Source organism: Natator depressus, chromosome 3 (genome assembly GCF_965152275.1).
Source record: "Natator depressus isolate rNatDep1 chromosome 3, rNatDep2.hap1, whole genome shotgun sequence".
NCBI classification, from domain to species: domain Eukaryota; kingdom Metazoa; phylum Chordata; order Testudines; family Cheloniidae; genus Natator; species Natator depressus.
This window is the reverse complement of record NC_134236.1, coordinates 50,377,443-50,390,950: the sequence shown is the minus strand read 5'-3', so window position 1 is coordinate 50,390,950 and position 13,508 is coordinate 50,377,443. Positions and strand designations below refer to the sequence as shown.

Sequence of the window (13,508 nt, the reverse complement as noted above, 5' to 3'; positions counted from 1 at the left end):
TGGAGTTAAAGAGTTAGGGGAAAGTGGGGACTGAAACTGGCTGGGCAAGGAGGATGGAGCTGGGATGAGAAGCCTGAGGAGTGGAGACTGGAACTGGGTCAGCAAGGAGAATGGCCTGGCAAAAAGGACCCAGGGTTGAGAAGACATAAGACTGGGCCTGAGAAGCTTTGGAAGGGATGGGACTGAAAGGGTCAATCTCAAGGAAAACAGGTGGAAGAGTCTGTGCCCACTAGAGAACACTCTCCTCTAGATCATGAAATGGAACCCAAGATTCTTGAGATTCACCATTCTTCTGCTGTCAGCAAATATCTATGAAGCCAGACTGATAATGACTGGTGCACATAGAGCTGACAACCTACTACTGTTATCAGTTACTCCATAACTCAAGTGGCAGAGGTCCATGTTATGGATCTAAAGGTTCCAACCCTGCTACTGACCCATGCAGGTGTCAACGTTATACCAAATGAAAGACTTTCTGTTTTTTCAGTTGGCTTTTTTAAAAACCTAGAAAACTATACACTCAAAAACTGTTTAAAAGCACATTATTAAGGTTGCAAAGTCAAAGACTCAAAAGTTAGTTGCAAAAGTTGGAATCTTCAGAAATGTTAGATGTTAAAATCAAAGTATCCACTGACTGGGAACTGCAATTTTTCAAAGACTTATAACTTGCTCAAATTTAGGCAGTTTTCCAGGGGATGGAAAAAGATGTAGTGAAGGAGGCAAAGGGTTGCGGGAAGAGAAAGGACTGTCCCCAGTTAAGGCAGTTGACTGCTGCCCTGACAAATTGGAGTCTATCCTTGCTTCTGCTACCGAGTTTCTGTGTGGTGTTAACCAAGTCACTTAAATCAGACTTTTCACAGGCGGTCACTAATAGTATGTTCCTCATTTTCTGGATGCCAACTTGAGATCCTGAGGTGCAGAAGTGCTGAGCATTCACAATGGCAACTGAAGTCAGCAGGAGCTGTATAAAGTGCTGTTCATATTATACAAAGTGCTATATAATGCTAAGTCGTCTGAAAAACAGTTGTCACAAATTGAGCCCCCAAAATTAGTGGATATTTTGACCTCAATCTCTCTGTGCCTGAGTTCCCCATCTGCAAAACGGGACTACCACCGCCCCCTCACGTCTGAGGGGGTTTCATAAAAATAAATTAATTAATGTTTGTGAAGCACTCAGATCCTCTCATGAGTGAGCTCCATAGAAAACACCATGAGGCCAATAATAATTATATCTTCAGAGTGGGATTTGAATAGTATGCAGTAAATAAAGCCTACCACCACACATTGAACAATAAGGATAAAACAAAACACTGAATAACTATTGGGTAACTGAGACTTGTCCATCCTGTGCACTGAATGAGGCAAGGGTCCTATGGAAAAAATAGCCTGGGATTAAAAAATTACAGGTTAAAAAATTAAGGTTACATGCGCAACCTTAATTGTGGAATTTCCTAACTTGCGAGCGCTTGACTTTGCAATCTTCATAATGGTCTTGTAACTTAGTTTTGTGTGTGTGATATTTATATTTAATTTGCCTAACACAATCTATTATAAAAGTTTTCCAACCATTTTTTAAGCAAATCTGTAACACCTCTTTGGTTTGCAGCAGAAACTTTCAGTTTTTCAGGGTGATTCCCCTGGTGTCACAGATGTGCCTTTCACATTTTTCATGAAGCTCTGTTCAGGTTTGGGCAAATTATGAGCTGTCAAAACTCACCATTACCATTAGTAGCTCACTGCTAAAATGCCTCAATATGTCATCAGTACTGTGCATGCCCTGCCCAGAAATCTTCTTCTCTTCTGCCTCCCTCTTCGCCACCCTCCCCCACCTCTGAACACCACGCGCGCACGCACACACACACACACACACACACACACACACACACACACACACATCAATACAAATTCCCTTTGACCTATGGAAAGGAGCACTAGGTTAGGATCCAGAAGACCATGAGTTTGCATCTCACTACTTGTACTGACTGGTATAAATAAGATTGAGCCCTTCACAGACCTTACTATTATGAAAGGCATCTCATTATACTGAGAGGTTACACAAGTTGAGACTACAACCCAATCTTTAACTCAACCACTTAACCATACTGTCTTCAGAGTAAATCTGCTAAATGTAAGTACTAAGCTGTCCTGTCTATAAACTGAGGATACTCATGGTTACGTAACTCACTGTTTCAGTGTGATGCATCCTGCTCAACTGGGCATTCCACAGAAGATAATAGCCTACTCCTCCTGCTAGCTATTACACTTAATCCTTTATCTCAAACAGTAGAGGTCTGTGTGCACTGTTAAAGGCCTAAAATCTTGCCTGATTGTGGATGGAGGGGAAGGTATTAAAGTATCACATAGTAAACTATACTGGTTTTTTTAAACCTAAGAAATTACATTAAAATACTGTGCTAAAAGAATATTACTGAGGTTGTAAAGTGAGACACCCGAAATCAGGAAATACGAAAATTAAAATTGTTTGTGTAACCCTAATTTTGCCCTCTCATACACATTCATTTTGATACAGTCTTTAATTACATGATCACTTACCATTTTTCCACAGAACCACTGTATCATTCAGTGCACAGGATGGCTAGTGCACAGGGAATGAGACAGAGTTGTGTAGTAAATTAGGTTGTAGTCTGTGGTTCCCTACCTCATGTGTTACTGAATTTTGAAGGTGTGTAGAGGATAAATCAAGAAACTGCAGGAAGAAAAAGGATGGTCTTATGATTTATACAGTTGTATTCCCCCCAAAAAAGAACTGAATTCTAGCCCTGTCTCTATCATAAGCTTTGAAGTGATGCTGGATGAGTCATTTAAACCAAAATGTTCACGTGGGGCTGCTAATTGTGTGGTCATTTGCTGCGCACCCAACTCAAAACACTTGTGGCCTGATTTTCAGAATTTTTGAGCGCTCGCTTCTGCAACTGAAGTGTGAGCTGTGAATGATCAGCACCTTTGGAAGTAAGGCAGTGTGGTCTGGAGGAATGAGCACAGGGTTGGGACGTGAAAAGTTTTAATCCTGGCTGTACCATTGACTCACTGTGTGGTCTTGGGCAAGTTATTTATCTTTCAGCTTCTGCAGTCAATGGAGATAATACTACTCCCTGCTTATAGAAGTGTGGTGAAAATTAATTACGTAGCATCTATGTAGTGTTTTGAATACACAAGGTGCTATTCAAAATGCTTGGTACTCAAAAACCAGGCCCCCATTGAGTGATACAACTTTGAGATATCCAAAATGAGGGGAGAATTTTGCAAATGTTGACTGTAATCTCGTAAGAAGGCCTTTGACAGCATACACAGAGACAGTCTTTGGAGAATTATGGCATACTATGGAATACCAGCAAAAATAATTAGAATCATCAAGGATCTGTATCATAATACCAAATGTGCAGTCAGAGATGATGACATTAGCCAATGTTTTGCAGTGACAATTGGAATAAGGCAAGGGTGTGTTATGTTCGCACTATTGTTTGCACAGGTCATTGAGTATGTCATGAGGAAAGTAACCACAGAAGGCAACAGAGGAATTTATGGTTACATGATAAAGTATAATTGGATGACCTCATTTTTTGCTGATGACATCGTCCTGTTCTATATATCACCTAATAAAAGAAAAGACCCGCCTTTTGGCAGATACAACAAAAAGAAGCTAGTTTGTTCATCCACAAGGGGAAGAAAAAATATGTCTTTCACTGTCCCAAAAGTAACCATTAGAGTGGATGAAGAAACACAAGAAGAAGTAATTCATTTTACTTATCTAGGGAGGGAGATGTGCAATGGTAGTGACACCATGTTAGATGTCAAGTAACGAATACCAAAAGCAGCAAACAAATTTAAAATTGGTAAGATTTAGAAAATTAACATGATTGGCACTGCCACAAAAATACAAATACAGATACAGACAAACAGACTACCACGGCCACCCGCGATACTAAATACAAATACAGCATCACTTCTGTCCTTTATGGAGCAGAGTCATGAAAATCTACAGCAGAAATTGATAAGAAGATCAGTTTATTTCAAAGTAAATGCCTGCAGAAGATCTTCAGAGGTCACTAGAAAGAGATTGTTGCAGCATGAGAAATTCTAAATAGAGCAACCCAATCTAGAGTATCAAATATGATAAGAAGATGACAAATGACATATTTAGGACACACATTAAGGAGGCTACCAACATGCCATGCCAAGTGATAACATGGATACCATCTGCAAAGAGAAAAAAAGGGCACCCTAGATAAACATTATGTAGAACAATTGAGAAAGAAGCCGGATCCATTAATATGACACTTAGAAGCCTGAACAGACCAGCACAAGACCAAAATAAATGACAGAAACTATGCCCTATCCACCTGATGGTGCAAGAGGATAAAGAATTAAAAACAAAAAAAAAAAAAAACTTCTTACTTCACCAGGGTATTGTGAAAATATATTTATTAACATTTGTGAGATCTCCTACTACAGCAATGTACCATAAAAAAACACAGGAGGAGGTGAATAATTCCATATTCCAGAGGCGCTAACTCCATGGGTGCTTCAAAGCTGGAGGAGCCAAGGAAAAAAATTAGCGGTTGCTTAGCCCCCACCATCAGCCAAGCTCCCTCCCACCCCACAGCACCTCCCTCCCACCAGTTGCCCCGCCAATCAACTCTTCTTCCTCCCTCCAAGCGCCTCCTGCCTGCTGCAATCAGCTGTTCTGCAGTGTGCAGGAGGCCCTGGGAGGGAGCAGGAGGAGCGGGGATGGGGTGCATTCAGGGGAGGGGGCAGAAAGAGGTGGAGAAGAGGCAGAGCAAGGGCAGGAAGAGGCAGGGCAGGGGTGGGAGCAGGGCCTGAAGCTGAGTACGGGTTGAGCACCCCTGGGGAAAATTGGAAGCTGGCGCCTGTGCCATAATCTGTGTAGGGTTTGCTTGGAATACAGTAAATAAGAGTTGGAGTCACACATTGAATGATGGGGACAAAGAGCAATACCGCCAACTCATTCAGGGAGTTGGATGAGTTGGATCTTGTGGAAAAAATAAGTGATCCTGTAACTAAACAGTGTATCATAATGCATCCACAAAAGGGAACACACTCCAAGTTGTACTGGTAACCTTAAATCCAGTATTTCCTAACTTCCCAGTGTTTGACCTTTCAACTTGTAGATTTTTTCTATGCAATATGCATATCTAACATCATATGTGGTATAAAGATGTAGGTGCTAAGGTTTTCATATAATCATTGAAATGCAGGGCTAGACGGGACATTGAGACTTGAATTTGTAATCATTTAGGACCAAACCCTCTGAGGAAACAGGCTGTGCACTCAGGGAACTGCGCATGGAGCCAAAGAACAGCATTTTCAACTTCAACTGACAGCAGCTAGCATGGAGCAACCCTTCAGCTTCTGTTGATGGACAAAGATGGAAGTAGCACAAATACCCTGTACATGGAGTTATTGCCCATACCCTCTCCACTCCCCTAGTCTAACCACAAATCTTTCCCTTGTGTCCATGCATAGAAAATTGACATGGAGCTCAGTTCCATGGGATATAGGAATGTGTAGAGTCCCTCTCCATGGGCTTTCTGTATCTTAGCCCTCATGTACAGTGTAAACCCTACATTGCCACTGTGTTTCTGGGTTTGTTCTCTGCAACTGGGGGACAATGATCTGGCCTTTAGTTTTCTCAACATTTGGGCCAAATTCTACATTCAGAGTCAAGTGGCCTATACAAGGGCAGATTTTGGCCCTATGAAGTCATCTCCAGTATGACATCCTAAAGAAAGTTATTTTTACATTCATTTACCTCTGCATTTCCTGGCTTTACCCAGGACTCAAAGCACAAAACAAGATGCTCTTCTCTTATTATCCCCACACAAACCAGGAGAAGGAAATAGAGTGGTTCCCTATATTTAGGATAAGTGAAATACCTTTGATAACCACTTGCAAATGTTGACTGTTTGAAAGTAGCCATTATACCAGAAATCTCCTCAACTGTTTTTTGGAGGTGCCTGAGGTCCAGATAGCATGGAGAAGCCCTCACATCTATTCAGACTTATCACATCTCCAAAACTGGGAAAACTCAGAATGAGTTTTGCAAAATTCCTTCTTCCAGTAAAGGCAGAAAATCTGGAAGTCTTTTGAGCGATTTACCCATATTGTAACAAATTATGTTACTATTACAAACAAACTCTTAATAATATGAAGCTCTACTATATTATATTTTCAACATATACACAACTTGCTTTTCTAAGAAAGCTAAATATTATTATTCCCATTTTACAGATGGGAAATTGAGGAAGAAAGGTAAAGTTATTTGCCCCAAATCATACAAGAGGTCATTGATGGAGCTGGGAATAGAATCCAGATCTGCTCACTCCCAGTCCAGTGTCCTATCTATTATGCTTCTTAAAACGACCTAACAGTAAAGTTATTGTAGCTTCAAGGGAATTAGCCCGCTCCTGTTGGGTATTGAGCATTTGGATTTCTTTTAGCATGATAGACCTGTGGAAGCTTTTAAATAGGAAAACAAAATAGTTTTTACAATTTAATGGTACAGAAAATACATTTTAAGAAATTCTTAATAAATTTGAGAGAAAATATTTTTGCCTTTGTTACATGGTAGTAAGGGTAAGGTCATTTGTACAGTGCACCACATTGGAGCTGTTATGTGGTAAGATCCCAGGATTTATGGAAAGATTCCCCAGTGGCTGTCAGACTGCTTATAAAGATGCACTCTCTCTATAAAGGTTAAAAATTGAATAGGGCGAGCATGCACATTCAGGATTTGTTGGGGCCCTATACGTGGGGAATTCTATGTAAAGACTGATGTGAAGATATTGTTCTCATTGTTTTAAATCTATCTACCTGCCTGCTTCCATGGCCACCATCATCTTATATGTGACAGCAGAAGCCACATACCAGTAGATTTAGAGAAATCAAGAAAGTTCATTTAATCTGTAATTAAAAATGTTAATGAAATATTTTAGGTACTTTATATATCTTAGATACTTAGATACTTAACTGGCCCCCACAATCATAGCATCTGAGTGCCTCACAATCTTTAATAGATTTATCCTCGCAACACCTCTGTGAGGTAGGGAAATATAATTACCTGGGAGAGGAATTTCAAAAATAGGTGCCTGAAGTTAGGCTCTCAGGTTCATATTAAGGCACCTAAATAAGTGGTCAGATTTTCAAAAGTGCTGGGGTCCCAGTTGAAGTCAGTAGAAGCTGCTCATTGCTGAGCACTTTTGAAAATCAACAGTCACTTATTTGGATGCCTATATATATATCTAATTTCAGACACCATATTTTGGATACACTCTACACAATTTCTTCCTGAAGAAATATATTTCAGAATTGTATCAGAGGAAAGGGGAGACAAACAGCAATATCATTGTGTTATATAAACACACATGTGACTATGGAAAACTTTTATAGTTCCAGTATAATTTCTGAGTGGTATACATGAAGCTCGTAGATGATAAATTCTTCAGGCTAGTGACTGCATCTTCCTATTTATTTGTACAGCACCTAACACACGTAATGGTCCCAGTCACGGTCAAGTTACCTGATAGTAATGTCTACCTTTTCATTTGTTTATCTATAGTTTTCAAAGCAGAGACAGGCAGTGAGCCTTAAAAACTGCCAACTGTTTTAGGTAAGTAGGCACTAGAATGTGCATGTATAATCTGTCCTTTGTATGGGGTGGAGTGCAGCATCTGTCAAAAAGCCACAATTTCATCTCTATGCCCACTTTGCTCCTGAATGGCTAGTAATTTGTCCTCTACATTGGCTGTGAGTGATGGTGAGTATACTGGGGCATGGAGCCAGGTTCTGCCAACTACACACCCCTGTATGTCCAGTCTTTAACAACTGGCTCCAGGATGGAGCGCAAGGCATGCAACACCTGATTACCCCAACATGCCTGGACCCAAGGTCTGGGGTGAACACAAGAGCCTCCATTTCAGTTCTTAAGTCCCCCACCTGCTCCTGCACAGCAGCATATGCTGGAGAATGACCTGGGCCCTAAATAAGTATCTGCAGTTAATTAACCTCAGTATTTGCAATAATCATAGTAGTCCCTCCAGTAAGAATAAGGCACTTGTCTCCTTGCAAACTGGAATCCTATAATTCTGACCTAGTAAAGAACTCTAAACATGTATATGTTTTAGATTTTATCAGGTAGATTATTTTTAATGTCACTATTTTCCAGCAACATAATTTGAAACACTATTAACTGAAAATTTTAGTCACAAAGGGCCCAATGACCCAGGTGCTGAACACTGAACTTTCTTGATTTCTCTGAGTCTACTGGTATTTGCTTCTGCTGTCACGTATAAGATGATGGTGGCCATGGAAGCAGACAGATAGATAGATGTAAAACAATGAGAGCAATATCTTCACATCAGTCTTTACACAGAATTCCCCATGTATAGGGCCCTACCAAATTCACCTCCATTTTGGTCAATTTCACTGCCAGGATTTTTTTTTTTAAATTAGTCAATTTCATGTTTTCAGCTGTTTACATCTGAAATTTCATGGTGTTGTAACTATGAGGGTCCCAACCCAAAAAATGGTCAGAATGAGAGGTTGCGAGGCTATTGGGCGGGGGGGGGAAGGTTGTGGGATTGCCACCCTTACTTCTGCCCTGCTGCTGGCAGAGGTGCTGCCTCCAGAGCTGGGAAGCTGGAGAGGAAGGCCTCTAATGGGGCGCCAGGCTCTAAAGCCAGTGCCACCATCAGCAGCAGTGCAGAAGTGAGGGTCATAAGGTATGGGGAGTGGGTTACCATACGTCTGGTTTTCCCTGTAGTCTTCTGCCTGAGTGGGTGGGCTGACAGCTGGAGCTGCAGCTTCCCCCTGTGGGGAGTAAACAGCTGGAGCCGCAGAGCTTCCTGCATCTGGGGGAGATCCCGGAGGTGGGTCTGATCCAACCTAGGAGCAGCACCTGCAGGGGAAGACAGAGTCTCATCCCTCCCCATCCCCATCCATGATTAGCAGCTGGAACCCTGTGCAGGGTAGGAGCCTGTGGCAGGGCACCAGATTTCACGGTCCATGACATGTTTTTCACAGCCGTGAATTTGGTAGGGCCCTACCCATATATCTCAGTGTGGGGTTCTGTATGCAGCTCAGTAACATCGCGTAGATTTGGATGGGCAGACACTCCTGCTTATAAAAGGGGTTTAGAGTATTAATGTCAGTGTAGCAAGGATCATATTTGGCCTTTGGACTGTGCACTCAACTCTCATTCAGGTCAGAGTCCTGAATGTGCATGTTCGCCCTATGTGATTTTTAGCCTTTATAGAGAAAGTGCATCACTTTTATAAGCAGGCTAACACCACTCAAAATTTATTTCTGATTAAGTGCAATTCCTCTCAACTGTCTCTAAACTGACCAATCAGAGAAAATTGTGGCCCAAAGACATGAAATGCTTTTTACCACTGAAGCCTGCAATGCAGATCAATGGAGGCTATAATTTTATATAAGAGGACACAAAACTGCGAGGATGTCAAAAGATAAAAGTGCATCGGGCTTCCCAGAGTATTTGAATTTGCTCTTGCGAAGTAAGATGGTATTGAAATAGTAATGCAGTGTTTCTTGCAGTCCCCTGTGGTGGCTGCACTTTTACAGGGCAAGTTGTTGAAAGAATCAGTCACAAAGTCTACACGATACAATTTAATACAGGGGCTTTCCATTAAAGAACTTGGCTACTAAGCTTACCACTGACTTTCTTGCTAGCAATCAGGTCAACTCACCTGTCAAGGTCACAACACTGTACCCTTAAAGGGATCTATTGCTTACTGCTTAGTCCTCACACCAGAGCAGAGGTGAACCAGAATATGACTACATATATAGTTACACACAACAACTGTGCAAGTAAAATACAAGCAACATTGTTAAAATATATCACTATTGTTTTTTAAACGTGTCAAACAATAATACATGAGAAATAAAAACAAGTCTGCCACCCTCCTAAAATGTTTCTTAATGTGCAGTAACACCATGAAAGTGACCTTTATTTATTACAAATAGTAAAACTGTAGTGTTAAACTAATCAGATTCAAATCAGATCAACTGCATAATTTTTGGTGAAGTGGTGTTTATGAAACGGAAAATGAACTCCAAACTGGAAGGCTCATTGCGGCTTAATCAAAAGCAGTGAGCTTTAAACATCAGCCAGTCAGGTGATAAGTTTGTCATTTCTCGGCTGCATTCCTGGTGGGAAGTTGTCAGGAAGGCTTGACAACCTTTAAACTTGCATTTTCCCTATTTATAAACCTCATGTTGCTCTACTAAAACTGCTAGGAGGTTGGGAAGGGAGCCACAATAACAGCAGTTCTATTAAAATATATTTGCAGCAGTGGATGTCGAGCAAAGTTTATGGTGTGAAAATATGTGTGATTTCTGAAAATAAATTTTCACCACCCCTCAAGTCTGTTCTTTCTTGTCTAATTGTGTCCAGCTACTATGGGGGACTGAGAAATATTAATGATTAATTACCTAGGTGTCAGAGAAGTACACACTTGTAATACATCATTAGAAGCCAGAGATCAGGGAGCCTGAATTAAAATGGGAAGCGCTGGATGAATATATTACTGCTCTATACAATTAACAGCACAAACCAGAAATCATTTACTTTCATAATTTAGAACAATGGCAGCTCTCCAGTGAAAACATATTTACGGTAATTTTACACTGCTCTCTACAGGCTTTTTACAAAAGGGAGAGAGATGAATTAATATGCACCAAAGCGGCAGGAGAGAAACCCGTTATTGAACTGTTCTTTTCTTTTTAATCAATCCAGTTTCTTATACAAAGGAGGCAGAGTTCTGAATAGGTGGAGAGCATCCAGATTATAGAGGGCAAATCAGCTTTAGAGGATTATCCTCTGCAATGGGATGAACTGAGGCTGACCTTTATCTGACCAGGTCTTCTCCATTTTAGCCCAGGTCAGATCAGCAATTTCAAGCTAACCAAACTGAAGTTACACGGACCTTCTGTCTCTACAATTCTGATTTCCTTTCCCTCTCACAATTAATCCTGCTGTCCTTGAAAAGATGTCTAACACTGATAAATGTCTCCCATTTCACATCTGCAAGTGTGGGATTGTATAGAAATTTGTAGTAATTTTTAATATTGGTTGGGATCCCATTAAGCTTCAGAGGGTCTTAAATTGCTTCTTGGAGTTTATTTGTCAGATAACTCAGGGTATAAAAGTAGCACCATAAACATTAATTGAACAGCCATTAAGCAGGATGACTGTTTGTTTTTGGTTGATAGAGGACATAAAGCTTCACATCCTGTGGTGGAAACAATTAGACCCGATGATGAACATGTTATCAAATATACTATTACTAGATTTAACGTCACCAAATAGCAACCAGCTGTAGTCAAAAGCATATGCAAGTGTTAGAAAGTCATATTTTTACAGTCATGTCATAGCCTGTTATAAATTTTGTAGAGTTCCTCATGCTTTATGCTAATGGCAAAGACTAATGGTAGTCATTATCTCCATTCATTCTCATAAAAAACTTCCTCAAGAGAGGCTGATCATAACTAGAATGCTGTTTAAAATTAAACTGTTTTTCTAAAACACAGAATATAAAAACCACTTAAATACAAGAGGTTGGCTGGCTAATTTATTTTGTTTTGAGTATGTTTGACAACTACAGCTGTTGTTAACTTTGCCATACATTGAATTAATAGCCTTTTCAGCAATGTCTTTGGCATGCCATGTTTCAAAAGGCTCTATGGGGGGCAGGGGGGAGGTGGCAGGTAGGTAAACCTCATAAAAGGAAACCAATGGCTGGAATAAATCTGACACTGTCCCTTTGGAGGCTTAATATTTTTTAACAAGGACACTGAATTTCCTCATCCATTTCTTATTTCAGTTATGAATTCTGCTTACTTGACAGGTACAGAGCACTTCATTATGTGCACGAAAAGAAATGCTTAAACAGATGAAGCAGCTATTTGCATCTGATAGGAGCTAAGTGGGACATTAAATTAATGCCAAACAAGTGAGTGCTCATTTTAGTTTTGTTATAAATGGCTGCAGTATAGCAATAACGTGTTGACTCTCATGTGCTGACAACTTCTATATTTCTACTAAACTTGCCTTATATTTAGTGATGGGACAAATTCCTACTCTGCATGATAAAATTAGCAGCAGATATATTAATAATTGAGGAAGCCACTCCTAAGAAATGCTGTAGTCCACCAGGAATATTAGTGACTGACTGGTTTTTAAAGGAAGGCAGCTGTCATACATACGTATTTACTGAAACCTCAAGTTAAGATCCACTGTTTATAGCCTGTGTGATATCAAATCAACATCTTACTTTTAGGAGATGTCAAGTCACTTGCATAGTTGCATTTTCCCACTCCATGACCAGAGTGACTGTACTTGGCTTGGCAGTGTGCTGGGTTGCCAGAACCCTAGTTCTTGTGTGACTCTGTCTTCTAGTTTATAACCAAATTAAACACAATAGCACACTCTCTCTAAACAATGAGTGGAACATGACTGAATAAAAGAGGTGTTCATTGTATAACACGACTGCTTACAATATACCTTAGGTCTGCAGTTTATATGGGGTGAGATCATTCCCTCCCCTTCATTTTCTGCAGAGGGGATTACAACAGTGGAAGACCCACAAAAATGGCCCAGTTTTTGTAAAAAGAGTGTTGAGACAATGTGGTGTCATCCCTATCCCCAGTCCTTTGAGCAAAGGGGAATCCCTATGTATGATCTACTTGGATTCAAGGTTCTATGCTGTGGGAGTGGGAGGGTTGAGGGGGGTGCAAAAGGAAAGCCACTATCCTCAGAATAAGTGAAGGACATACAGAGTTCCTGAGCCAGCCTTGCTGTCATGATGAATGCATTGGTGAATACACATAGAATTACAGAATCATAGAAGATTGGGGTTGGAAGAGACTTCAGGAGGTCATCTAGTCCATCCAACCCCCTGCTCAAAGCAGGACCAGCACCAACTAAATCATCCCAGCCAGGGCTTTATCAAGCCGGGCCTTAAAAACCTCTAAGGATGGAGATTCCAACACATCCATCCTTAGAGGAGATTTATCCATGTATCTCAGAACATCCATTGGTTAGGAAAGCCCTAGGCACTACCTGCCACACAGGGAACACCTGAACGTCCAACAAGATGATTGCAGGAAACTCCACCCTCCGAGTTTCTTCTGCAAAGATCATGGTTTGACCCTTGGTATATAAATAATGGGCATTAAACATATGGTTTTTACTGTTGACCCTTTCTTACCAACTTCTTACTCATACATTACATTTGATGGGACTTCCAGTGGACTAAAATGCTACTCAATGGGCCAGATTCCCTACTGATATAAATTGGCACTATAGCATTAATGTCAATGGAACAGCACCAATTTCAATGAGCAGAGAATTCAGTCCAAACTGAGTTAGGGCAGCAGAAACAGGCACTATATTACTAGACTGACTGCAGATGTATGTCACCTCTGCTAAATATTCATGCAGACTATAGACT

General features: G+C 40.6%; 1 protein-coding gene across 10 annotated transcripts in view; it reads left to right on the top strand.

Annotated features, from left to right (window-relative positions):
- KHDRBS2 (KH RNA binding domain containing, signal transduction associated 2) overlaps positions 1-13,508 on the top strand; it is a 614,322-nt gene that overhangs the window by 577,315 nt on the left and 23,499 nt on the right. For 6 of the 10 annotated variants that reach the window (XR_012638772.1, XR_012638769.1, XR_012638770.1 and 3 more), the window contains one exon: positions 11,904-12,008. The exons of 3 other annotated variants lie outside the window; for them this stretch is intronic. The gene's annotated coding sequence lies outside the window, so the exon portion shown is untranslated. Of the gene's footprint in view, positions 1-5,278; positions 5,421-11,903; positions 12,009-13,508 lie in introns of those variants that run through there. One more of the 10 variants, XM_074947898.1, reaches the window with a different exon arrangement.